The following is a 24,269-nucleotide window of genomic DNA, read 5'->3' as shown; positions in this document are numbered from 1 at the left end:
ACCCCCATAAGCCACGGGAAGGATAAAACAACCTACGTGAGATCTTTTGGGAACGAAGAGCAAAGCGGGGAAGCAGAGCAGCCGCTCACCTCCGCTCCGCGCTCCGACGACGCTGCCGTCCCCGGCGTGAGCCCCCGGGCTGTGTCGGAGCTGCCCCGGTGCCTGCAGCCGAGCCGAGTGTCATTGATTTGTGTGAGGAAGGCTAAGCCTTTCTAGGAGCGGTTATGAGAATTCACTCCCACCACTCCCTCTAAACCAAAAGAATTTGGCACACAGCCCTCCCCGTCCACCTGTACTATTAAGGTCTGAGCGGCGCGTGGGATGTGGACCCATTTTACCGGGATCTTTTTGTGTTTCCTTTTAAAACGAGCACGCAGAGTCCTTTGCAGTGTATTTTGTTTTGTCTTGGGTTTTTTTTTTTTTTCCTTTTCTTTTTAAAGATAATAGATTTCCCCCCACCCCTCCCTTTTTTTTGGTCTGTTTGTGTTGAAGCTGACCTATCGCATCCTCTCTGCTTTAACCACAGGGCACAGGCTCTCACTGCCCAGCTCCACGTTGCCATAAACCACGCTCCTATGGACCCGGAATGGGACAAAACAAGTTGAAAGCTGTCTGTCATTAAACTAAAAGGGTTACGCTGCCTTTTTGTACCACTGACCCAAGTAAGGATGCCAAGGAGGCGTTCAGAGTTGGGTTTGACTCCACAAGCTGTTCAGATGCCACCTCCTGACCACTGGAGCTGGCCCCAAAGCAGCAGCTGACCCATCCTACCCTTGCTATGGGTCTGTCCCCTTCCCAAAACCCTCCTGGCAGGCACTGCCACCACTGGAGCCCAGCTCACTGGAGCGTGCCGCCTCTTTCTGCTGGGGTTGCAGCCTGACCCTACCCAGCTTCCTGGCATGTGTGCAACCCAATGGGTTCAGCCACGGCGTTGAAAGACAAATAACAGGATTTGGAGCAGGTCCCTCCCCTTGTTCAGAGCAGGACACTGGGTGGGGACGGCTGGCAAAGGCAGGGATGTGATGTGGGGTGGCCACATCGGGGTCCCCATGTGTGGGTGATGGGAAGCGAGATATGAACCTCCATCTTTGGGAAGGACCCCAAGAAACTGGATCGTCCTAGAGGTCCTGCCCCAAACCCAGAATAAAGTTAAAAACCACGGTTAATAAAACACTGGCTCCTTTCTGGCAAAGGCATCACAACAACAAGGAAATACATGTTAATCCAATAAATCTGATCTGGACGCTGAGTTACACATCACTAGCTATAATGAAAAACCCCAAATCACAACCAGAGGCGTATCAGCATTGTTGCCACAAGAGGAGTCTGTCTCCCTGAAGCAGGAGGCAAAACCAAGAGTCAGAAACTTATCCCACCCTCTCTGAGTCTGCAGGAACAAAAATAAGCGGCTTCCATCCCCACACCCAAACCACTATCTGCAGCTCCTCCGGCCGCCGGGTTTCTAAGGAGTGTCCGGGTAAATCAGCACAAGACGTCGGTGCGAACAATATGTCTGGCCCCAGATAAGGGCAAAGCAAAAGAACTTGGGCAGCATCCAGAGGCTGCCAACACGGCATGGGGAAGAGTGCCAGCGGCCACCCACCACCTTCCTGCACAGCCAAGATGTTGGGCTGAGTGTTGGCTGCAAGGAAGGGATGCTGAGGAGGAGCCGGCGTGGGGGGTATGGGGCAGGGATGCTCCCCATGAGACCCAATGGGATCTACCCACACAAGTGGTTGGGTTCTTCCCATTGGAGTGTTGTGCTGTTTCCCATAAGAGACTGGTGGCTGGTGGAGGGACGAATGGGTTCCCAAGGCTGTAAGGGAAGAGGGAATAAACTGCTTCTAGCAGGGTGTGAAACAGGGCTAGCAGAAGGAAGGAGAGGAGGAAGGGTGGTGGTGGACCCCACCTCGGCTGGGCAGATTGCAAATAGAATGGAAAACAGTAAAAAAGAACTGAAAAGCAGCTGCAAAGCCCAGCGCAGTCCTAAAGTGACGGGTGAAAGCTCTCATTGTGAGGGAATGGGATGGAAAGATGCCATGGAGAGAGCTTAAAGGACCTCTACCCCACCAGAAAAATCTAGGGTCATCAAATTTAATGTTTTCACAGGTAAAATTAAGTTTAACGTTTTTTCAGCATCCTTATTTTACTGCTAAAACATGTGATTTAAAAAGACCAGTTTGGGCAAGAGACAAAAAGCATCAAGAGAACTTCCCCCTAAATCTCACAGAAACTGCTCCAAAATGAACTCCAAGGACTGGCTGGGATGGAGAAGACTTGGGGGCCCCATCTAAATGCTTGATGTGTAGGACTTGGTTAGATGACACCTGGGGGTTGGAACTGGATGATCTTTAAGGTCCCTTCCAATCCAACCATTCCATAGTTGTTGGGATCCTCAAGGCTCCTTCCAACCCAACCATTCCATGGCTGTTGGGATCCTCCTTCCAATCCAACCACGCTACAGTTCCATGATCTTTGAGGTCCCTCCAATCCAACCATTCTACAATGCCATGATACACATCTGAAGGCAGGAGCAAGGTCCCTTCTTTCTAATGTTTCAGTCCTCACCTCCTCTTTATTAAGAAGGAATTTCAAGTCCACTTTAGTACAGGATTGGGTAAGAGTTACTAAAAATAATGGACATGGAATAAATCCCAAACATGAGCAGATGTTGTTTTAGCATTATTCAGAATGCTCTCACCTTAATAATAAAAGATATAACATGGAAATGTTTTACAGAGCCTGATTAAGGGACCCCAGGGACAGCTGAAACTGGGTGAGGTGTAGACTTCCACAGATGCCCAAAGGGCTTCTGAACATCTCCGTTACCCACATCACCACCTCCAGTGCTACAAAACCTTCCCAGCATCCCAGAGCTAACATGTGAGCACTGATAAGAACCCAAGTGATGCAAAAAGTAATCTGCCAGGGGACAAAAGGAGGAGGTGGAAGACATCAGCATAGACCCAGATCCCAGCGACAGCCGCACACCACACATTTCCATTGCAATCAGCTCAGAGTGCCTTGCACAATTTGCCACCCTGGTGCAATTGCTACATGCAGCTTTGGAAATGCATTCCCCACGCTGTAATTTCTCCAGCACTTATTTTTGCTTCACTCTCCCATGAAATCACGACTCCTCACTGGTTCCGTCCACACCATCCCACCCCTGGGACTGAGCAAATTGCCTCAGGGCTCCCGCTGTGGGTTACCCACCCTCTGCTTTCATTTCCACAATCCCCCAAATTCTCCTTATCCCAGAACGAGAAGCTCCCCAGCGTAGGTGGAAACAATCTTGTCTGTTTTCAGAAGCCATGGATCAGGCCACAGGTCCTTGCAGAACGTTGCGTTAATAGTGAGAGGCAAATGAGCCATTTTGCTGTTCCTGGCTGAAATATATATATATATATAAATATATATATATGCTGACCTGCATATATATATTCCTGATAACGCATTTACAAAGTGCTCCCGGGCCGAGGGCTTCACCAGCCGAGATTTCATACAGAATGAAACTGTTGGTGTCACGACCACAGCCTGCTGAAAAATGCCCTTTTCTATGGGAGAGCTCAGCAGAGCCCTCACTATAATGACCTCAGCGATATCAATAACTGCATTTCGGCACATTCATTATCTGCTCACTGCCTGGCCCGGCCAAGTGCTGTGGGATGGAGCGAGGAAGGCAAACATGGAATTTTCAGCAGAAAAATGGCATTTGCCTTAGAAGCAGACAGGTCTTTATCTCCTTTCCTTTCCTGAGCGCTGAGCAGATAGATCAATCTGCATTCAGTGGGGCAGAAGTCTCCTATAGGGCTTGCTCCCCATGCTCCCCACTCCCAGCTCCTCCAAGCTTTATGGAGTGTTCTCCTCCTTTGCCAACTCCTCTTAATCCTCACTCACTGCTAATAAGGATCCCTAAATCTATGCAAGGGTTTCATATCGTGATCCGTAGGACATTCAGGCTTCAAAACAGGTTTCTTTCATACCAGAAATTTAGTGCACAGAAATCACTGCCCAAAGAATGGACCTGAAGGACAGAAAGTCAGCTCAAGGTCTTCTTACAGACAAAACAATGCTTCATAGTCTCCGGGTTTTCTCAGCTGCTCACTGCAACACATCACAGACAGTGATGGGAGCTGTGAATCCCAGCACTCCTCCCTGCAGAGCTTGACATGGATGGAAGCATGGAAGTAGTGCAGGAGCTGAATGCATGGAGATGTGTCATTTATGCACATACTATATTATTATTATTATTATTACATATGGGTATGTTATTCATATGTATATTATAAACACAAAGGATTGCTTTCAACTCTCTCCTGGGGTGCAAATCTAACCTTACCAGGCCATGACCTGAGATCCAACTCAACCACTGGAAGCAGAATGCCCTTCCAAGAGCATGGCATATCACTCATCAGGGCAGAAAAGGAATTTCATAGTCATAGAATCATAGAGCCATTGAATGGCTGAGTTGGAAGGGACCTTGAAGATCACAGAAACCATAGTATGGCTGGGTTGCAAGGGATCTTGAGGATCACAGGACCACTGAACCATGGAATGGTTGGGTTGGAAGGGACCCCAAGGACCCTGAGCCCTACCCCTCCCATGGGTTGGGGGCCCCGTGCCAGCTCAGGCTCCCAGGGCCCATCCATGGCCTTGGGCACCTCCAGGGATGGGGCACCCACAGCTCTGGGAAGCAGTGCTGGGGCCTCACCACCCTCTGAGTAAAGAATTTCCTTCTCACATCTGACCTAAATCTCCCCTATTTTTGTTGAAAGCCATTCCCCCTATTTTCCTATCACTATGTGCCTGCACAGATTTGTACGATAACCTCTTCAGTTTCCAGCTATGGGTGGTCTTGCACCCAAGGGGAGAGCTACAAATATTGTTAGAGGCAATTCTCAGCCAAACCTATTAACAAACCCAAAGTGACATGGCTGGGCTGTCACCTCCCCAGCCGTGTCGACAATAATTGCAGGTGGAGCCCCTCACTGCCTCCCACCTCGCTGAATCAGCAGCAATTAAGGGATAAGAGCACGGTGGAGGAAAATTGCAATTTCCTTGCCTGGAGATGGGGAGGGAGGTCTGCAGTGAGAGCCATGCTGCCGTGTGCCCTGATGGGAGAGGGCTGACAGCGAAGCTGGTGCTGGAATAAATTGGTATTTAAAGGGCAGAAGTCCCACGGGAGCTGAAGCCAGCAGCAGCCACGCCGCTAACAAGGACAGGCGATCTCCAGTGGCCCAGGGCCCCTGATTTATTATTTCAGAAGCCCTCAGCAGAAGAAATCTGCGCAAAAGGGAAGAAAGGGAGAGGGGGAGGATGAGAAAGAGATGTGGAATGCAATGACAAGAAGCACTGGGGGGCAAAGCTCATCCCGAGGGATGAGGTTACTACAGACAGAAGGACCGGGGGTGATTGTTTGGAGCTCTAGGAAGGAGCAAGCCAAGCAAGTGGGCAGCAGCACAACAGCCAGCTCCTTAATGAATGCAAAGAGATGCACAACAGGGTGGGTGTGAGATGAATTCCTGCTCCTTGGGCACCTGACTATGTCCAGAACTGATGGTGTCAGAGCTGGGATGGCATGGGGGGAGCTCTGCCCTGCACACAGCTGCAGACCCTCAGCAAGGAGGTGCTGGATGCATCTGGGCAGGGATGGCATGCAGTCCCAGCAGGATCACCCACCACTGTGTGAATCAGCAGCGCAGCATCAGAGCAGGAGAAAAGTAATGATGCAGGAAAGGCAGAAGCATCCAATCAATACTTCTGCTCCACGTTTGGAAAGGAGCGGGATGATGTGCTCGTGTCGCACGAGGAGGATGGAGTGCTTTCCAGTCCATTAGTAACCACGGAGCTTGTTAAACAGCATCCACCAGCGATAAACAACTTAAATCGGCCGGCTTGGATGGCTTGCTCCCCAGAGCCCTCCACCAGCTGGCTGAGAGCTCTGCCCTGCTGCTGTGCATTTCAATGCATCCTGGAATACCAGGAAGGATGCAAAATGGGATGGAGTGATGAGCAGGTTGGCACGGATAGCACCGACAAGGGGTAAAACAACAGGAACATCCCTGAGAGTCACCCACAGAGGAATTAAAGGACAGAGACACAGCTGGTGCTGGGTTCTGAGGAAAGCACATCATGCCACACAACCCTGATTCTGTTCTCGGAGCTGATTACAAGTTCGGTTAATAAAGATAATTGCCTAGAGATAATAGACAGGTTTTGTGAGGCATTTGATTCACAGTGGCACGGCACCCTGATTAAAAAGGGAGGGCTGTGCCATGACAACAAAGCACACGTGCAGGGGCTCCGATTGATCTCTGCAAACAGCGGTCAGAAGGACTCCGGGCTGTTTCCAGGGGGATTTCAGGAGGCTCAATACCAGCCCCAATATTCAGTGTTTTCTTATCTGGAAGCAAATACAGCGTTGCTGTTGATCAATCAGCTCCGTGCTGCACAAACAGCAGGAGCCCAGCAGCCATCCGAGCAGAGTGGGACCACGGCAGGCAAGCAGCTGGCCGGGGTCATCACCTGGAGAGCTGTGGCCATGAAAATGTGAGAAATGAGGAGTTTGTACCTCTGGAGACACATTGCCTTGCTGGAAAATGAGTTTTGGGTCAGGCATGTCATTGAGCTCGCTGCAGTGTGCCTGGGTGGAAGGAGTGGAGGTGACATTCTGCTCCGGTCCCACTGCTCCACACACGCTGCCCAAGCGAGACTTAAAATGGCAGATTTGAAGAGGAATGGAAAAGAATTTTGGCACTTGCTTGGGAGAGGAGATAAATCCCAGAGGTACGTCAGCAAGCACAGGAGAGTGCATAGGAGCCAGCCCACACCTGGGCTTCAAGCAGAGCTGAATTCAGGCTTGGTACTAGGAGCATCTTCTTCAAAGAGTGGTGATGTAGTGGCACAGGCTGCTCAGGGAGGTGGGGGAGTCCCCATCCCTGGAGGTGTTTGGGACCTGTGGAGATGTGGCACTTGGGGACGTGGTCAGTGGGTATGGTGGGGTCGGTCAGGGTTGGGCATGGGGATCTAGGAGGTCATTTCCAACCTTAATGATTCTGTGACTATGATTCTCTCAGTTCTGATGCTGACCTCTGTGTCCCCAGGGAAATCAATTAAAGCTCAATCCAGCATCTTGTACCACAGACATTTCCATCTGGCCTTTCACATCCCTGGAGAAAACACAATGCTTTTGCTAGGTAAGAAGCTCTGTGGCACTCAGGGGACAAGCACATGGAGGCAGCCAGCATCCCCACAGGCAGCACAAAGCCTTTGAAATCCAATTCTTGTCCATGGCTCCAAGTCCAGAAGCCTTGCAAAAAGAAAAGGTTTTTATAAACCTGCAAGCAAGAGAAAATGGAAAGGCTCCAGCAGCCCTGCATGAAGCACCTCTCTGCACTCCACTTGCACTCTACCGAGCATCCTACTAGCATCACCACCTCTCTTCTCCTTTTTCTCAGGCATCAACCAGCTCCCCCTGAAGCCAGCAGTGTGCTGCCATGTCTCAAGGATTACTGTTATTTTTCTTCACTCTTCTACCTGAGAAAAGCAGAAGCTACTCAGTCCTGTGAGGCAGCGAGCAGCAGCACTGCCCCGAGCTGTGGGTGGGTGCTGACTTTTCCTGCTTCAGGAACAGAAGGGGTGGATGATTCCAAACGCAGATGTTTAACCCAAGCAGGCCCCATCCATCATGGGGGAGCTGGGGATTAGAATACATTGTTATTGCTGAAGGTGAATTCAAGAGATAAGGCATTAAATCAAAGTCTTACCTAATGCCAGACATTACAAAATGTTTCAAACTTGGATGCAAAAATACACTTTGGCTGAATCAAGGAATCACAAAGGTTGGAAAAGACCTCCAGGATCCCCAACCCCAACCCACCCCCACCATGACCCTAAATAGAACCATAGAGTCATTAAGGTTGGAAGAGACCTCCAAGACCCTCACACCCAACACACGCTCCATCATACCCACAGACCCCAAGAGCCACATCTCCATGGCTGTGGAACATCTCCAGGGACAGGGACTTCCTCACCTCCCCGGGCAGCCTGTGCCACTGCATCATCCCTCTCTGGAGAGGAGAATCCCACCATGTTTTGGTGAAATCAAGCTATGCTGATTGCGGAGCCTTCTTCAAAGAAGCTCCTTATCAGCAGTCTTACTGGGCTGCTTAGGACAGGTCATAGAATCATAGGATGGCTTGGGTTGGAGGAGATCTCCTCCAAAATAAAAGACAATGTAGGGTCTCAGCTTGGAGTACCTGCTCTCCATGTGCTGGAGATCACAAAATCATAGCACCACAGAATGTCCCAAGCTGGAAGGGACCCCTAAGAATCACCAAATCCAATCCCCAGCCCCAGACAGTACCACCCAAACCCAAACCCTATGGCTGTGAGTACTCTCCATGTCCACTGCCCTGGGCAGACTATTCCATGCCCACCACCTTTGTTGAATAACCTTTTCCTCACGGGTTTCAACAAGCTGCCCAAGTGCATCTCTCTCTCCCCCAGCAAAGCCAGGATGAGCCGTACAATGCAGACCCTTCCCCAGAAAGATACTGTCTCGACCTCCCATTGCCCTCACCCGGCACGTTTTCCTTAGCATTTCCCAAGCACCTTCACAGAAAGCCTCAGCCCCCGCACTACCAGGCTCCACCAGCAGCTCCCCTCGGTTGCAATTAACGCTTGATGAGGCAGAACACCTCCCCACTCCAGCCAGAGCAGCCAGAGCAAATTATTTAGAAGAGGGAAAAAGAAACAATAACATCAACCGCAGCAGACAAAGGCTTCTTGTCTTTAATCCTTACTCAGGAAAAATGGCCCATGGCGTCGGGCTCAGGTCAGGTGCTGCTGTGTAAGCACTCAGCATATTGGGGTGGAAATGCTCATGCAGCATTGCCAGAGCCCTCTGCATGTAGCAGTGCAGACCCTCAGTGCTCCCCAACACACTCTGCCCCAAATGGGAGCTCTCCCAATGGAATGAATGGATGAGTGGTGATGCCACAAAGGTACCCCGTGGCCAAAGGCTACGTGGAGCAGTGGTTGACCCTAAAGGTGATCCTAAAGGACTCCCTGAAGGTTTCACTCTGATTGCTCCAGCAGGGCCTGATTTTTCAACAGGTTGAAGAGCAGACAGGCAGTAATTGTGTCTTTTTCCCCTTGTATTAAGAAAAAAACAGGGAAGGAGGAGGAGGAGAAAGGACCCATTTATCACGTGCAGTCAAAGTGCAGCCTGGGCTCTGTGAAATGAAAATGAGTCAGTGACACTTTGCATAATGGCATTCCCGTTCTTTCTCTTAAATAATTTGTATTTTAATGAGTCCGTTTTACTCCAGCACTGGTTTGTAGCCTGTACAAAGTGCCTCAATTTGATTTTTTCCAAATCCCAGTGTTGCATTTTTTTTCTTAACAAAAAGGTGAAGCAAAGCAGGCTCACCGCTCTCCTGGTTCAGACTGGAGCAGGTAATGAATCTGCCCGCAGTGGTGGTGCTTATCTCATGGCCTTGTTGCTCTCTGGGCCTGCTTACTGAAAAACTCCTCCACCACCAGATGATGGGAATGGACAAAGCCAGCAGATAAACAAAAAGGCAACTGAGGGCTTTACAGGAGCAGGGCAGCAACATGATGGCTGTCTGATCTCCTCCTGGGTGCTGGGTGAGCATGGTGGGGATGGGTTGGGGTTGGACTTGATGACCTTGAAGGTCTTGGCCAACCTCAACAATTCTACGCATGGGCATGGTGGGGGTGGGCTGGTGTTGGACTTGATGACTTTGGAGAGCTCTTCCAACCTTAATGATTCCATGATCCCATGGTTCTATGACACTTTGCCCCCAAAAGAGGAGTCCTGGGGTAAGCAGTCTCACAGGTCGGGGTGGGTGATGTTCCTGGACTTTAGATCTCTAGGCTGCAGTGACCCAATGGGTTCTCTTCTGCTCTGCTGCTTCATGCCTGCAGCACCCACTGCCTCACTGCTTCTCTGCCCTCTTTTGCAGCCTTCCTCTGCAGCATGCCACCTCCCCAGCCTCTGTGGGAGCACCAAGTGGCCCAGCCAGCTGGCTCTACAAAATCTCTGCTCTTTCCTTGGTTTCTGCCCTACCCTGGGCAGAGCTTCAAAGACCCTCTCTGAGCTGGCTGGCAGCACTCCCTGGAGCAAAGCATCACGGATGAGGCCAGCAGGAATGGGAAGAGCCCTGGCAGCCTGGCATTGCAGCGTGAGCTCAGATCCAGGGGCCATAACAGTCTCCAACAGCCCCAGCCCCTGTTGGGCTTCCAGGAAGGTGCTCTCATCCCTAATAGCTCAGCACTGTTACAAACCCCAGAGAAGAAGGCTTCATTTCCCTTCCAAATCTCACATCTGCCTGCTAATTCATAGCTCTTTGCCACTCCCATACAACATCTGACCCTTATTGCAGGCTTTGGAATATGGAATATTCACTGATGAAAGCAGTTGTAAAAGCCTTTTCTCATGGGCATGGCTTCCTTCATCACTGTGCTACAAGATGGGGTGATGAGAAGCACCCAGGGGCTTTCCCTGGATGCCCATTTGGTCACTATCCCCTTTCTCTGCTCCTGCTTGCCTTCATTCCCTCACCTACCTTTTCCCCCGATGATTTTTCCCTCTGGTTGGTAATTGTTCTCATTGCCCTTCGCTCACAGCCAGCACTTTGAGAGCTGGCTATGGACGCAGTGCAAGCTCACCTCATTCCCAGCTGCTGAACTGCATCAGGAGAGGAGCTAAAATGCTTCTCTCCTGAAAAATGGGGAAAAACAGCAGAGCAGAGCAGACCGGAGACGACAGCAGCTCTTATTTTTCAGCAGCCGAGTTGTTTTTGGAGGCATAACACTGGGTTCATTCATGGAGCTGAGAAGTGCTGGCTTTTTGACGGAAACAATGAGCAAGCAAGGATGAGCATGGCAGGATAAATGGCCTGTTTCCTGCCTCCCAACATGGCCCGTTTCTTTCCTATGCTGGCGGCCAGCTGTGGCCACATGGAGCTTCCTGGCAAGCCCAAGGGCATGGAGAGAGCTGCTGGCAGAGCCACCAACCCTCCCTCCCAACCAAACCTAACCAGGGCTGGAATGGATCTTGGTGCCGTCCCAGCTGGTTCTCCCCGTGTCACCTCGCATGGTCACCACGGCTTGGCAGAGCCCTCAGTCCTTTTGGCAGCACACGATTTGCTTCAGAGGGATACAAAGAGAGAGCTCTGACTTTGGGTTCTGCTATCGTGGAATCTGTCAGAGGGATACGCTACCTTCCACCAACATAATGGATGAAAGCAGGAGATGAAATGCCATTCCATTATCTATTTATTAAAAGCACCACTTGAGCTGCTTTTATTCGGCGTACATCTCGTACTAAAGAGGCACTCCTTGACTGTGTAAATCAGTGAGCAATTGTGTTTTAACAGCCTTTAGAATGGCATTTCCCCACAGCTTTAGATGGACTATCAGACAGAAAACCTCTTCCAAATCTCACTTATCATAACAGACACTAGCACGGGGCTCTTTACTGCTCCCGCACCACCCAGACAAACACAAAATGGGCCGTTAAGCTCACAAAGCACACATCACTGCCACCTCTCACCCCATTTCATGAACGTCCTTAATGACAGGTCAAAAGAAATAATTTTGCTTGCAGAGCACTATCCAGTATATCCTATCCAATGGATGGGGTCCTGGTAGGCAACACAGCACCAACTGCAGACCCCTGCTTACCCCACCTGTTTGTTTTTGCAGCAATCAGCACTCAGACAACCAGAAGAGATGCAGCCACTTTCAAACCACCTTCCCATCACCTGACTGAACGCTGTCACCAAAGTGGAAGCAGTTACGCCAGATTTACAGTAAAGAGGCATCAGGCGTGAATAACAACATCGGTGAAACAAAATGGAGGCTGTTGTCTTATCTCTACTTCACCAGGATAAACTGAGATGTCAGTTGGGTTGGTTGGCTTTTTTCCACAGTAAGAAAAATTCTCATCAGAACTCAGGAGCTGGTTATATTTTAAATGAAATGCTGACAGGAGACAAGCAAATCAAGCTTTGCCTTGCACTGTGGAAATCAGTGGATGCTCTACCATCTACATCTGTTGAGAACAGAGGAGAGATGTGCCCACGCTCATGGAAGGAAACCTCTCAACCATGGTCTGGAAACCAGCTGAGTAGAAATATTTAGGTAGATAGATAATTGACTGGTAAACAGACAGACCAGCTATGACGCGGAGGACAGAGGGGAATATGAAAAATGGAAAATTGGGGAATGATGGTAAGGCATGGTCCTTATAATGGGAGGAGAGGAGGGAGGGAGGAGCGAGGGAGGGAGGAGAGGAGGGAGGGGGGAGGAGGAAGAAGGAGGAAGGAGGAAGGAAGGAAGGAAGGAAGGAAGGAAGAAGGAAGAAGAATGGAAGAGGAGGAAGGAAGGAAAAAGAAGGAAGAAGGGAAAGGAAGAAGAAGAAGGAAGAAGGAAGAACAAGAAGGAAGAAAGGAAGGAAGGGAAGGAAGAAGGAAGAAGGGAAGGAAGGACATGAAGGACAGGGAGAAAGGAAAGGAACAGGAAAAGGGGAAAGGAAGGGAAGGATAAAAGGAGAAGAAAAGGAAAAAGGAAAGGCAAAGGAAGGAAAAGGGAAAAGGAAGGAAGGAGGAAGAAGGAAAGGAAGGAAGGAAGAAAGGAAGGAAGGAAGGAAGGAAGGGAAGAAAAGAAGAAGGAAGGGAGGGAAGAAGGGAAGAAGCAAGGAAGGAAGGAAAGGGAGGAAGGAAGTGGAGATGAAAGGAAGGAAGAAGAGAAGGAAGCAAAGAAGGAAGGAAACGACAGAAGAAGAAAGGTAAGGAAGGAAGGAAAGGAAGGAAGGAGGAAGGAAGGAAGGAAGGAAGGAAGGTAAGGAAGGCAATGAAGGAAGGAAGGAAGGAACTGGACAGAAGGGAAGGAAAGGAAGGAAGGAAGAAGGAAGGAAGAGGAAGAAGGAAGGAAGGAGGAAGGAAGGAAGGAGGAAGGAAGACGGAGGAAGGAAGAAGGAAGGAAGGAAGGAAGACAGGAAGGAAGAAGGAAGGAAGAAGAAGGACAGGAGACAGGAAGGAAGGAAGGAAGAAGCGAAGGAAGGAAGGAAGGAAGGAACCAGGAAGGAAGGGAAGGAAGGAAAGAGGAAGGAAGGAAGAAGGAAGGAGGAAGAAAGGAAGGAAGGAAGAAGAAGGAAGAAGAAGGAAGAAGGAAAGAAGGAAGAAGACAGGAAGGAAGGAAAGGAAGAAAGAAGGAAGAAGAAGGAAGGAGGAAAGGAAAGGAAGGAAGAAGAAGAAGAAGGAAGGAAGGACCCCAGGAAGGAAAGGACAGGAAGGAAAGAAGGAAGGCAACAGGAAGGAAAGGAAGCAACGGAGAGAAGACAGGAAGGGCCAGGAAGAAGATAGAAGGACAGGGTGTAGTAGGTGGATGTGAATATTGTAGAATGGATAATTGAGATTAGACAGGAGTGGAGGTGGTGATGGATGGATGGGTTGGGATGGAGGATGGATGGCTTGGAATGGAGGATGGATGGAGTGGAGGATGGATGGGTTAGCTAGGTGGATGTGTATGTAGATGTTAAATGGGAATAGAGGGTGGATGGCGTGAATAGAATGGATGGACAGATGGACGGTATGGAGACAACGGGATGGATGGATGGGATGATCGAAGAATTCCCAACTATTCTTTCGCTGCCCTCAGAGGGATTTCAGCACATATTACAGCAAATCCAGTGTAGAGACTGACCTTCTCAGCACGTTGTTCCTTCACAGTGGCAGCCCCAAATGGGAGCTGACAGGGTTCTGAAACCTTCTGAATTAGTACCGAACCGTAGGGAGGATGGTGTGCAAGCTTCTTGGCTCTGACAGCCCTGCTGCTGGCCTGCCTCAGAGGGAAATGGCATCCCATTCACTCTATTCCACGGTGTGAGAGGTCACCAGGGAAGGTGCACTTGTCACCAAGAATAAACTGTTACGAAGAGGTTGTGTCACATCTTCTTCCTCAGGGATGGAGCCAGTTTCAGTCAGTGGAAAAGCTCCCCTGAGTCTGGTGTGGTCTGTAGCCATCCCTAAGCAGTGGGCAGCAAGCATTGACATTGTCTCTGCAATGACACAGCCTATCAGCTGGCACAACATGTGCCCCAGTAGATACCTTCACACGAACATGCCAAGAAGCCCAGTTCAAATAACTCATTAGCAGAAGTCACTCCAAGACCAGAAAGTTCCCATAGTGCCAGTTTCCCAAGTGAGCTGCCTCAACAAACCATCTTCCCTTTGCTTCTACCTACAGCACATCTTGTATAGAGCTACTCTGACATCAGAGGAACCAGCAGACTGGTGGGGGCTGCAGCTCAGAAAAGGATGGATGACAACCCCAAAAGCATTTGAGATGCTGAAGTTTCCAAGAGGAACTTCATAGTTTTCCCTATTTCACTGCCTGCATATGCTAGTGTATATAGTACTGCCAGTATATACTACTGAACATAAAACCCAAGCACAAGGCTATGAAGTCCCTGGATGCTGAAGTATTATACAAAGGCAGGGCACAGACCTCCCTATGCAGTGTTATTCCTCAGTCAGTGACCCTGGGGTTGGGCTGCTGCTGTTCAGCAGTGCCCAAGAGGGTCCTGGTGGTCTCAGCCAATCTCACCTGGGGCCCTCAGTGCAGCACAGCTGGGAAGATTGCAGTGGAAGGGCTGGAAAGCAGCATGCCATCCTCTGCTCCTGCCTCAGCTCCCAGCTGGGTTTTGTGCCCGGGGGCATCAGCACTGCAAGCCAGTGACAGAGCATCCCCTGCTCATTAGGGATGCAGTGGAGAAATGCTAAATAACCAGAGGACTGTTGGGCCCTGGAGAGGGCAAGCATCATTTTCTGAAGGGCCCTCTCTCCCTCAGCCCCATCTGATGAGCTTACAGCTCCTCATACAACCACCCCAAACCCCCCCTCTCACCCTGACCACAGGAGTTCAATGGGATGGAAGCATGGGAAAGGTTTGGGTGATTCATGTGGAAACAGAGCTGAGCTCCCCCAGGACTGAACCCCCTCTGAGATGTCACTGCCCACCTGCTTGTCCTGCTGTCCCCTTGTCCCATTATCATCCCTTCTTTGTGTAAATACAGCCCGAGTGCTCTGCCTGCCTCCCGGCCTACGTTAATTGTGGCCTGGGGGAGAAGCAGATAAGAGAGCACTAAAATTTAACTACGTCTCCACAGATGGTAAAAATAAACTGCGATGTGACAAGGAAAGATGGTGGGGGTGATGTGGGCACAGGGGGACAGCAGCCCTCCCTGCTCTGGCCATGGACAGGGGCTGCAGGCAGCTGTGCTGATGGGGAGATAATGATCTCCTGAGCCCTGACTGCATCTCGGCTTCTCACTCTGTGACATCTTTCACAGACAATTCCCCCAAGTTCTTCAGGGAAAACCCTGCGGCAGAGCAGGCAGTGGAGATGAACTTCCATCTTGCACTGCCCCTGAGATGCCTCAGAGACACCCCAGGACCCAATACAACAAGTCTCAGTGGGATGGATGTCCCCCCTGCCACCCACTGCCCCTGCTCTGTGTCACAGAATTATAGAATGGTTGAGTTGGAAGAGACCTTGAAGACCATAGATTCATAGAACAGTTGGGTTGGAAGGGTCCTTACAGATCACAGAGCCATAGAATGGTTGGGTTGGAAGGGACTACATTCAACGGTAGAACCATAGAATGGTTGGGTTGGAAGGACATTTGAAACCCCCTTCAGCCCTACCCCTGCCATGGGCTGGCTGCCCCCCAGCTCAGGCTGCCCAGGGCCCATCCACAGCCTCAGGTACCTCCAGGGATGGGGCACCCATAGCTCTGTGCAGCAGTGATGGGGTCTCACCACCCTCTGGGTGAAGAATCTCTGCTCTGCACTGTGAGAGCTCACCTGGAGTACTGCGTCCAGATGTGGAGTCCTCAGTGCAGGAGAGATCCACATCCACCTAAAGCAAGAGATGTGAGCACCTAAAGTGGGGGGACAGACTCTTTAGCAGGGTCTGTTCTGACAGTGTTTGCAGCGCTCTCTGCATCTCATCTTTTCATAAGGAACTCTTACCAGGAAACAGTATTTAAAAAAAAAAAAAGGGGGGGGGGGCATTTCCAGGCAGAAAAATTGGTCTCCCAACACAATTTTTCTAAAAAAACTCTTTTGTTCACAACTCTTCCGGGGAGTGAATCCAGCAGAGTGCAATGTGCACTCCTAAATTAGTTTCCAGGCACTTGGGATGCGATATTATTCATTTTTCTCCAAACATTAGGTAATGCCTTCTGCCCCTTTCAAAGTCTGCACGAGGGGTCTTTGATGCATTGTGTGACTTGAAAGGTGGAGGGCTACAGAAGCGTTTCTTTCAAGTCCTCGCTTTTTATCTATAATGCACACAATGGCATGAGAGTCCTGACCCGCTTCACGTCTGATGGGCTGAGATCTCGGATGCATGGGATAAAACAGCCATTCCAAGCAATACTGCTTAAACACTCATGGCCCTATTCAGGCAAACAGTACCCAGGGGTCCAGCACGGTGCTGAGAGCAGCAGGAACAGGCACTCTGATGGCTGAGCAATGCGACAGTGGGGAGCAACTCTGCTGCATTTGCTCCCCTTCCATTTCACCTCAGGGTCTGGAGGGAAGCACTGCAGAGTCACTTGCAGCCAGATGTGTTTTCCTTAGGAAAGTATTTGGTGTGTGTGACCACGAATGCCATTGTGCACATCTGCAAAAGTAATGACATTACGGCATGGGCACCAAAACCAGCAAGTTTTGTCTTATTATGCTGGCACATCTCGGGGAGCAGAAGTCAAACGGGTAGAGCAATGGGCAGTGCTGGCATCTCAGAGCATCACTTTCTATCTCTGGGGCAGCATTAGGCACATTAGGCTTTGGTGGTCACTGCAGGCATCCCTGCAGCTGTCCCCTCCATGGTGAGACAGAAAGTGATGGCTGGTCCACAATAAGTCCCCTTTTTCCTGCCCCTGTTCAATAACACAGAGGACCCAGGACAAGGATGTTAAGTGCAATCCACCCATTAACAAAGCAAATACATTTCAGTATCAAATTAAACATTTTCTCGTCCTGCAGATAATTACACTGGCACATTTCTATCAAAGCACCTGGCCATTCTGTGTTATCCCTCTGGTCTCATGCCCTACAAGTAAAGCTACCTCTAGGGTGGTTCAGAATGGCTGCAGGGAGGCTATTCAGGAGCCCTCTTAGTACCCCTAACACAACCCCATCAGGTTGTGTCCCATGTGTGACAGTGGGAAAAAAGGCAAAAGGGAACAGAACTGCAGGAGAAACGTCACCAATTTGTACGGCCCAGGCAGAACCAACACAAAGGAAGTCTATGCAAGAATGCAGAGTGTTACCAGAACTACCAGGCACCATCCAAGTCCAATGTGCTGAGCAGCCAATTGTTTACTGCTAAGCAGGCTGCAAGCAGATGTTTCCTATGCTGAATCACTCCGGGACTGTTAGAGCTGCTTCCAGCTACAGGGACCAAACCCCAGCTACCACAAGTGAGGAGGACCCTATCACATACACCATAATCAGGCACCCATGCTCCATACCCGTGTTGACCCCATCCCGGTGTGCAGCCCTGGAGCACAGCTCATGCCCAGCCTTCCCAGCTCCTTGTTTACAGCTGCCCCTGGGAAAGCAGCTGAGGTATTTTCCTGCTGATTACAGAGGAGGGAGTGGGAGGTGTGGGAGCTGCAGGGGAGTTGGGTCTCTGCTCCAGGCACTGATTAGAGGTTGTGGGAATGAAGTGTGGCTCCCAGGCAGCTCTGCTGGGAGGGTGTGGGGAGCAGAGGGCTCTAGGGTGGATGTCAGAGCCAGGCCAGATGTCACCAGGCTCAGAATGCCTACATAAGGGTCCTCTGCACTGATACTTGTCTAAAGAAGAGCCCAGTGTCATCTGTCTATGTCTCCTTGCTCCACAAAGCTCACACTCAGCTTAAAGTCTGCATCTCCCCAGGGCCCCTCCACCACTCCCAACACCGCACACATCCTTGTGGCACAGAAGCAGTGCAGATACATAGATTACCCAGCACTAAACATCTGAAATATGTGTAAGGCAGCACTGGTGAACACAAAAGTTTGCTCCACAACAGAGGAGCCCCACTATGAGCTCAGCCAGCATGCAGCAGAGCATCCCACTGGGTGCAGTGCAAGACAGCTCAGGTCAGTAGCACTGGGAACCAGATGTGACATTTCTGAATCAGTTCAGATCACAAAAAAGAACAAACAAAAAACATCCTTTTCTTCCTGCTGGAGACCAGTAGGCAAACACCCAGCTCCTTCATGACAGCTGCAGGGAACAGCTCTGGAGAGGACCTTGAGATGTCACTCAGAGCCCAGGCTGCAGCAGGGCCAAGCAGGACGACAGTCAAAAGCACTCAGAGCATTACCAAACATTGTTCATCACACTTGTGTGTGGCTGCAGTGACCCTGCTGCCTGCTCTTTCCGGCAGCACATATTCATGAGTGCATCTTGTGTAGATTTACAAAGAGGCAATTAGCACTTCTGTCATTTGTAATGGGAGGGGATTGCGTCCTTGCTGGAGCTGATTTCTGCTGATCCATCAGACAGCACAGATTCAGCTCCTGCAGAGGTCCCTGGTGAGGGAAGGGAAGGGAAAGGAAGGGAAGGGAAGGGAAGGGAAACAATCACAAAACTTCCATCAGATCCCAAACTGCACTTCTGGATATGAAGTCGTGCCCTGCAAAAGCTCCTGCCAGGCTCATGGTCCTCCTGCCAGCAACCCATGGCCAGCTCAGCCATGTCCCCTTTCCTCACAGAATCATTAAGGTTGGAGAAGACCTCCAAAATCCCCAGCCCCAACCCACCATGCCCACTGACCACATCCCCAAGTACCACATCTCTACAGGTCTTGAACACCTCCAGGGATGGGGACCCTACCATGACCCTGAGCAGTCTGTGCCACTGCATCACCACTCTTTGGAGAAGAAATTGTTCTGAACATCACACCTGATATCCCCCTGGAGCAGCTTAAGGCAATCACCCCCCATCCTATCACTGTTACCTCAGAGCAGACCCCCACCTCATCACAACCTCCTTTCAGGGAGCTGTAGAGAGCAGTAAGGTCTCCCTTCAAGCCTTCTCTTCCACTTGAGCTCCAGGACAGGGCTGAGACACAAAATCACCTAGCAACACCATGGCCATCGCTGTAATGCATCTCTAAGGACAGATGGGAGATGGAGAGGGAAATGGATCCCATTCACCCACCCCTGCAGACAGCCCAGTGTTATGGCCTCATCCCCTGGGGGATGATTACCCTTCTGTGTCCTCCCACAGACACACCATCACCCAGAGGTACCGCTCTGAGCCCCAGCCCAGGGGGTGAATGAGACCACCATGACCTCAGCATGGCCAGCATTAGGCCTCAGTCCTCTCATCTGAGGGAAAAACATAGTTTGGATGGAGCTATGAAGATGTGGCACATGGAGACACGGTCAGTGGGCATGGTGGGGTTGGGCTGAGGATCTTGGAGGGCTTCTCCAACCTTCACGATTCTGCAGTTCTATTAAGGGACACAGGGGTCAAGGGCTTCCCACTGAGCCCTTAAGGCTGCAAGGACAAGGGGATTTCTCCACCAAGCCTTAGAAGCACGCAGTCATCCAACAGTCACTCTAAGCGAGAGAACAGGCACTGCTTTTGTGCAATCTCTGGATTCACTGTGTTTGACAAGGGCAGAGCAAATGCCGTGCGTTCCCATTTGGTAAATCTCACATGAGAAGACTGACACAAATGCTCAGAGACAAGTGTTATCACGGGTCAGCTGGGCTCAGCTTCCCCAGGTCCCCGAGCAGCTCCACGCTGGCTCCATCACTCAAACACTTCATCTACTCCAGGCAGCCCCAGCACAGGTTTACTAGGGTCTCATGATAAAAGCAAGAGAATGGGAATCCTCACAGCCTCAGGTTGTGCCAGGTGAGGTTCAAGCTGGATACTGGGAAAAACTTAATCTCTGAAAGAGCAGAGATGCAGTGGTATAGCTGCCCAGGGAAGTGATGGAGTCCCCAACCCTGGAGGTGTTCAGGAACTGAGGAGATGTGGCACCTGGGGATGTGGTCAGTGGGCACGGTATGGTTAGGGATGGGTTTGGACCTTGGGATCTTAGAGGTCTTCTCCAACCTTAATGATTCTATGATTCTCTTCCTATAAGGCTGAGGTTGCATCCACCCTTGAGCCTTCATGGGATTCTCACTCATAGGAAAGCATTAACAACACTTTCCAAATCAGTTCAATATTCAGGGGTTTGTGCCAGGACATGGAATCCAGGGGCTCTGACCACCACAACCAATTTAACAACAGGGAAGATAATTGCAGGGTGCATGCACTCAAGGAGCAGAGAAAAGCCACAAGTGATAATCTTTGCAACAGGTGGCACATCTCCTTGTCCTGCAGCTCAGGCTGTCAATACAAGGATATTTAGGCAGCAAACAAAGCAGAGAACACAGGTGACTTTCATAACACACTGCAGATGGCCCGGTGACCACAGCAATGTGGGCTGCAGGGCCATGACCAGCCCCAGAGAAGACCTTATCTGCAGCTAACAAGTCCATCTGCTTTGAAAGCACCCAGCTGCTCTGACCTTCAATGTGACCTCCTTCCTTCCCCCAGCCCCAGGTTAGATCATTAGCTGATGAGTAACCACCACCACTGATGACTAATGGCTCATTTGCTGCCAATCAGCCCAAAGTGATCTGCAAGGGGGCAAAGAGCTCAGTGCAGGTCATTGTCACCATGGATGAGTGCCACCGTACTTATTTTGGGCAGCACTCCAGCAAACAGGCTTCCTACAGCTTTCTTTGTTGCCACAAGGTCTGTTTTGGCTTCTTGGGGTGGTTCTTAGAGGGACAGAAAACACCATCCTGGACATGACACCACGTTTCCAATAACCTTCCTGGAATGTACCACCAAAATGCCACATCAGCTCACTGGTGACCCTGCTTCTCACCCATACATGCTGGTAGGGGAGTCTTAGCACAATGATTTCTCCATCCTGGGGTGAGCTATGGGGCTGGTAAGGAGCATTCCTGAGCAGCTGGTGATGGGGATGTGTCTGGAGGAAACACAAACCTGAGCTCTGCTCTTAAGGATGGACCCCATAGAGTGGAACCATGCTGCAGCCCTGAAAAGCCAGCAACCCCCATTTATCCCCCCTGCAGGACAACAGCCAGCAGCATGAGCCATAGGCACGGCCTATAGTCAAGATGGTCTTCATGGGCAGCATTATCAAGTGGTCATCCTAGAGGGTGACCTTAACTCTTGGACTTGATGATCCTGGAGGTCTTTTCCAACCTTAATGGTGGGGATGAGCTGGGGTTGAACTCGATCTCATTGGTCTTTTTCAGTCTTAATGGCTCTACGAAACCTGCACCTGACCCACTGGGTGGGATTCACTCCAGATTAAGACCTCTGAGCTGGAGTGCCCACATGGGAGTGCTGGATTTAGTTGATGAAACACAGGTTCCCATCACTGCATTACACTTTCTCAGCTATCCAAGACCTGCGTGTGGTTTTGACAGGTATGGCTCCGGACCTGCATGCCTGCTCATTGACAGCTGGCAGCCACGCAGTGTGCCTGAGGGTAAAGCTAGACACATGTCTAGCAGCTGAATCATGACCTACATGAGTGCTGGCTGCCTCAGCTCTTACTGCAGTCGATGGGGACAGAGTCAGCGCAATCCTTAATGTCTGCAGAGCCATATCAGCACCTCCTTCAGGGTCAAACAACCCTCCAGGCTCCACACTGACCAAACTCCCACTGTCTGCAACAGAAGATTATCTGTTACAAATAAGAGTGCAGCCCCCCCAGCTCAGCCTTAGCGCTGGAGGTTCCTGACAGCGATTAAATAATGGCTCTTCTCCCCTTCCTGGGTTGAAAAAAAAATAAAAACAAATGGAAATAATGGAGCTGGCCATGTTAGGAAAGGGTTGTGGGATCTGCAGATGGAAAGTGAGAGATAAGATCACGCTGCACTGATATAATAACAGAGGGAGAGCACAAGCCAGCAGGAGAAACAGAAGGGGGAAAAGCCCCACGTAATAAATAACAGTCTACAGATTATATAAATCGAATGCATTAAAAATCCAATCCTCTGAGAAGCAGCTGCTTCATTTTTTACTGTTGATAGCATCAATATAAGAGGGGAAATTACCACCTTGCGCTCTGCAACACATCACACTGACTTTCCCTTAAAAACTCTAATGTACCCTGGATTGCAAAGCCCATTTAAAATTTACCATAAAGCACAGAATCTCATAAACTTTACAGCCCCAATCACACGCACTCAGAGCTTTCACCCAGACCCAGTGGGCGGCACAGACACTGCTGCCTCGCTGCAGACAGCAGGTGGGGAGCAGAGCAGGCTGCTGCCAGCCCCAGCCAGCCTGATGGACAAGGAACAAGACTGCCAAGCAAGCTAGCAGCCAGCTTTATTAGGAGTGCCCTTGGAGGTGCCGTGCACCAGCTCTCACTTCTGGCCCAATGTGGGGTAGCCAGAAGCAAACACAATGTGGCCTTGAGTGCAGATGGAGACCTCGAGCTCTGCGATGTGTGGTGGGCCACATCTAAAATACAGCTCTTTGAGCTCTTTGCAGGCTCCGATGGAAAAGCCTAAGTTGTTTCCATGGGTCTGGGCTTCCTCCATCCCATGCAGAACCTGCAGGGAGTTCTTAATGAAGGGAGGGAGTGTGCTGATCATCTGCTCCTGCAGGCATAGGTTCCACTCATGGGTGGATGAGGGACAACTAATGACGATCCCAGTTTTGCTCCTACATAAAACCATAGAACCAACTCCTCCTGCTGTTGCTGTGACATAAATCCCATCCCTATGAGGAAGTACTCATGATTTTGGTTTAAGCCATAGAGAAAGTGGTCCATTTCAAGAGGCACAATCATGGGATGTCTGCATAGTACACGACCCATAAGCTCTGCCTTAAAATCCTCCTCCCAGAATCCCCTCCAGCTCAAAACAGCAGCACGTATCAAGACAGGAGCCACGAACATCCGCAGTGCATCATTACCGCAATTGCACGTGAGACTGCCTGAAGAAGGAGCCTGAGGTGGAAGGGTTAACCCCAGCACAAGGCAGAGAGGACAGGAAGGTCTCTGGGATGGAGCTGCTGATCAAAGGGTAGCTCAGAAGTTATTTAAAAATAAACCAGAAAGTAGAACTTCCAGGCAGTTGCCACCATAATTACAATGCAGACAACGGAGCCGTGGTGCTGTTAAGGTTACTGGATTTTCTGAGCAGCTGTGTTTAATTTACTTAAAATATGCAAAGCCATCAGGTCAGATCCCATTAGCAGAATCACTCTGGAGCGCTACAAGAGCCCAGAGCTGCAGAAGTGCAGAGGGAAAAATGGAGATGCAAAATGCCCCTTAAAAAAAAATGGGAGATGATTGCATTGGTCAACGGGAACGTGTCTCTCCTTCCCTCAGGGCAGCAGCAAATGCAGAGTGGTCTCATACAGAGGTTATCAAGCTGGATGGATTCCTAAAGGCAATAAAGACAATAAAGCAATGCTAAGACCCCCAGAGCCAAAATCAGTGCCAGCACCTCTGCTGCTTGTGGTGGGGAAGGTGCTGAGATATGTGGCACTGAGCAATAAGGAAAGTGCTGTGAACGTGCTTTCCTACAGCCCAGAGCAGTTTTGTGTCCTACAACCCACTTATGGATTTATGTATGTATGGATGTATGGATGTACAACATCCCTTGTGCATCCTTCAGGGGGCGGATCCAACCCAAAGCGCTCACAGCCTGCCTGAGTGATGGGAGGTTTATGGGCTGTAGGGTCGAGTTTTCACCTCCAGAGCTTTGTTTCCCAAGGAGAAACCAAAACCTCCTTCCCAGGGACAAAACTAATAGACAGCATTTCATTTGAGGTTTTTATGCGTGGGTTCTTCTTCATTTTTCCTTTCCTTTTTTTTTTTTTTCATCTAACATTAGCTCAACACCACTGAAGGGAATATCAAGGTTTCCTTCACTCTTCGAGGTTCCTACCAGCTCTATGTCCACAATTAGCAACCAGACTGACTTAATTGCCAGAACAAAAGGTGCTGTGTGGCATTCCAGTCCCTGCACTCCATTGGAAGCACTACAGCCACCTGCAACCATTCCAGACAACCACAGGCTGGAATGCAGGTTGTGCTGTATCACCAAGCCATGCTGGTGGCTCCCAATGGGCCAAAGGACCTGAGCTGGAGACAAGGACAGTGCAGAACGTGCCAT

General features: G+C 50.2%; 1 protein-coding gene across 4 annotated transcripts in view; it reads right to left on the bottom strand.

The window, feature by feature from the left end:
* Positions 1–24,269, bottom strand: part of ZBTB7C (zinc finger and BTB domain containing 7C) — a 93,526-nt gene that overhangs the window by 29,552 nt on the left and 39,705 nt on the right. Inside the window, exon 1 of one of the 4 annotated variants that reach the window (XM_015848222.2) lies at positions 37–267. The exons of 2 other annotated variants lie outside the window; for them this stretch is intronic. The gene's annotated coding sequence lies outside the window, so the exon portion shown is untranslated. Of the gene's footprint in view, positions 1–36; positions 268–24,269 lie in introns of those variants that run through there. One more of the 4 variants, XM_015848220.2, reaches the window with a different exon arrangement.

This window comes from Coturnix japonica, chromosome Z (assembly GCF_001577835.2).
Source record: "Coturnix japonica isolate 7356 chromosome Z, Coturnix japonica 2.1, whole genome shotgun sequence".
Taxonomy (NCBI): domain Eukaryota; kingdom Metazoa; phylum Chordata; class Aves; order Galliformes; family Phasianidae; genus Coturnix; species Coturnix japonica.
This window is presented reverse-complemented; position numbering and strand designations above follow the sequence as displayed.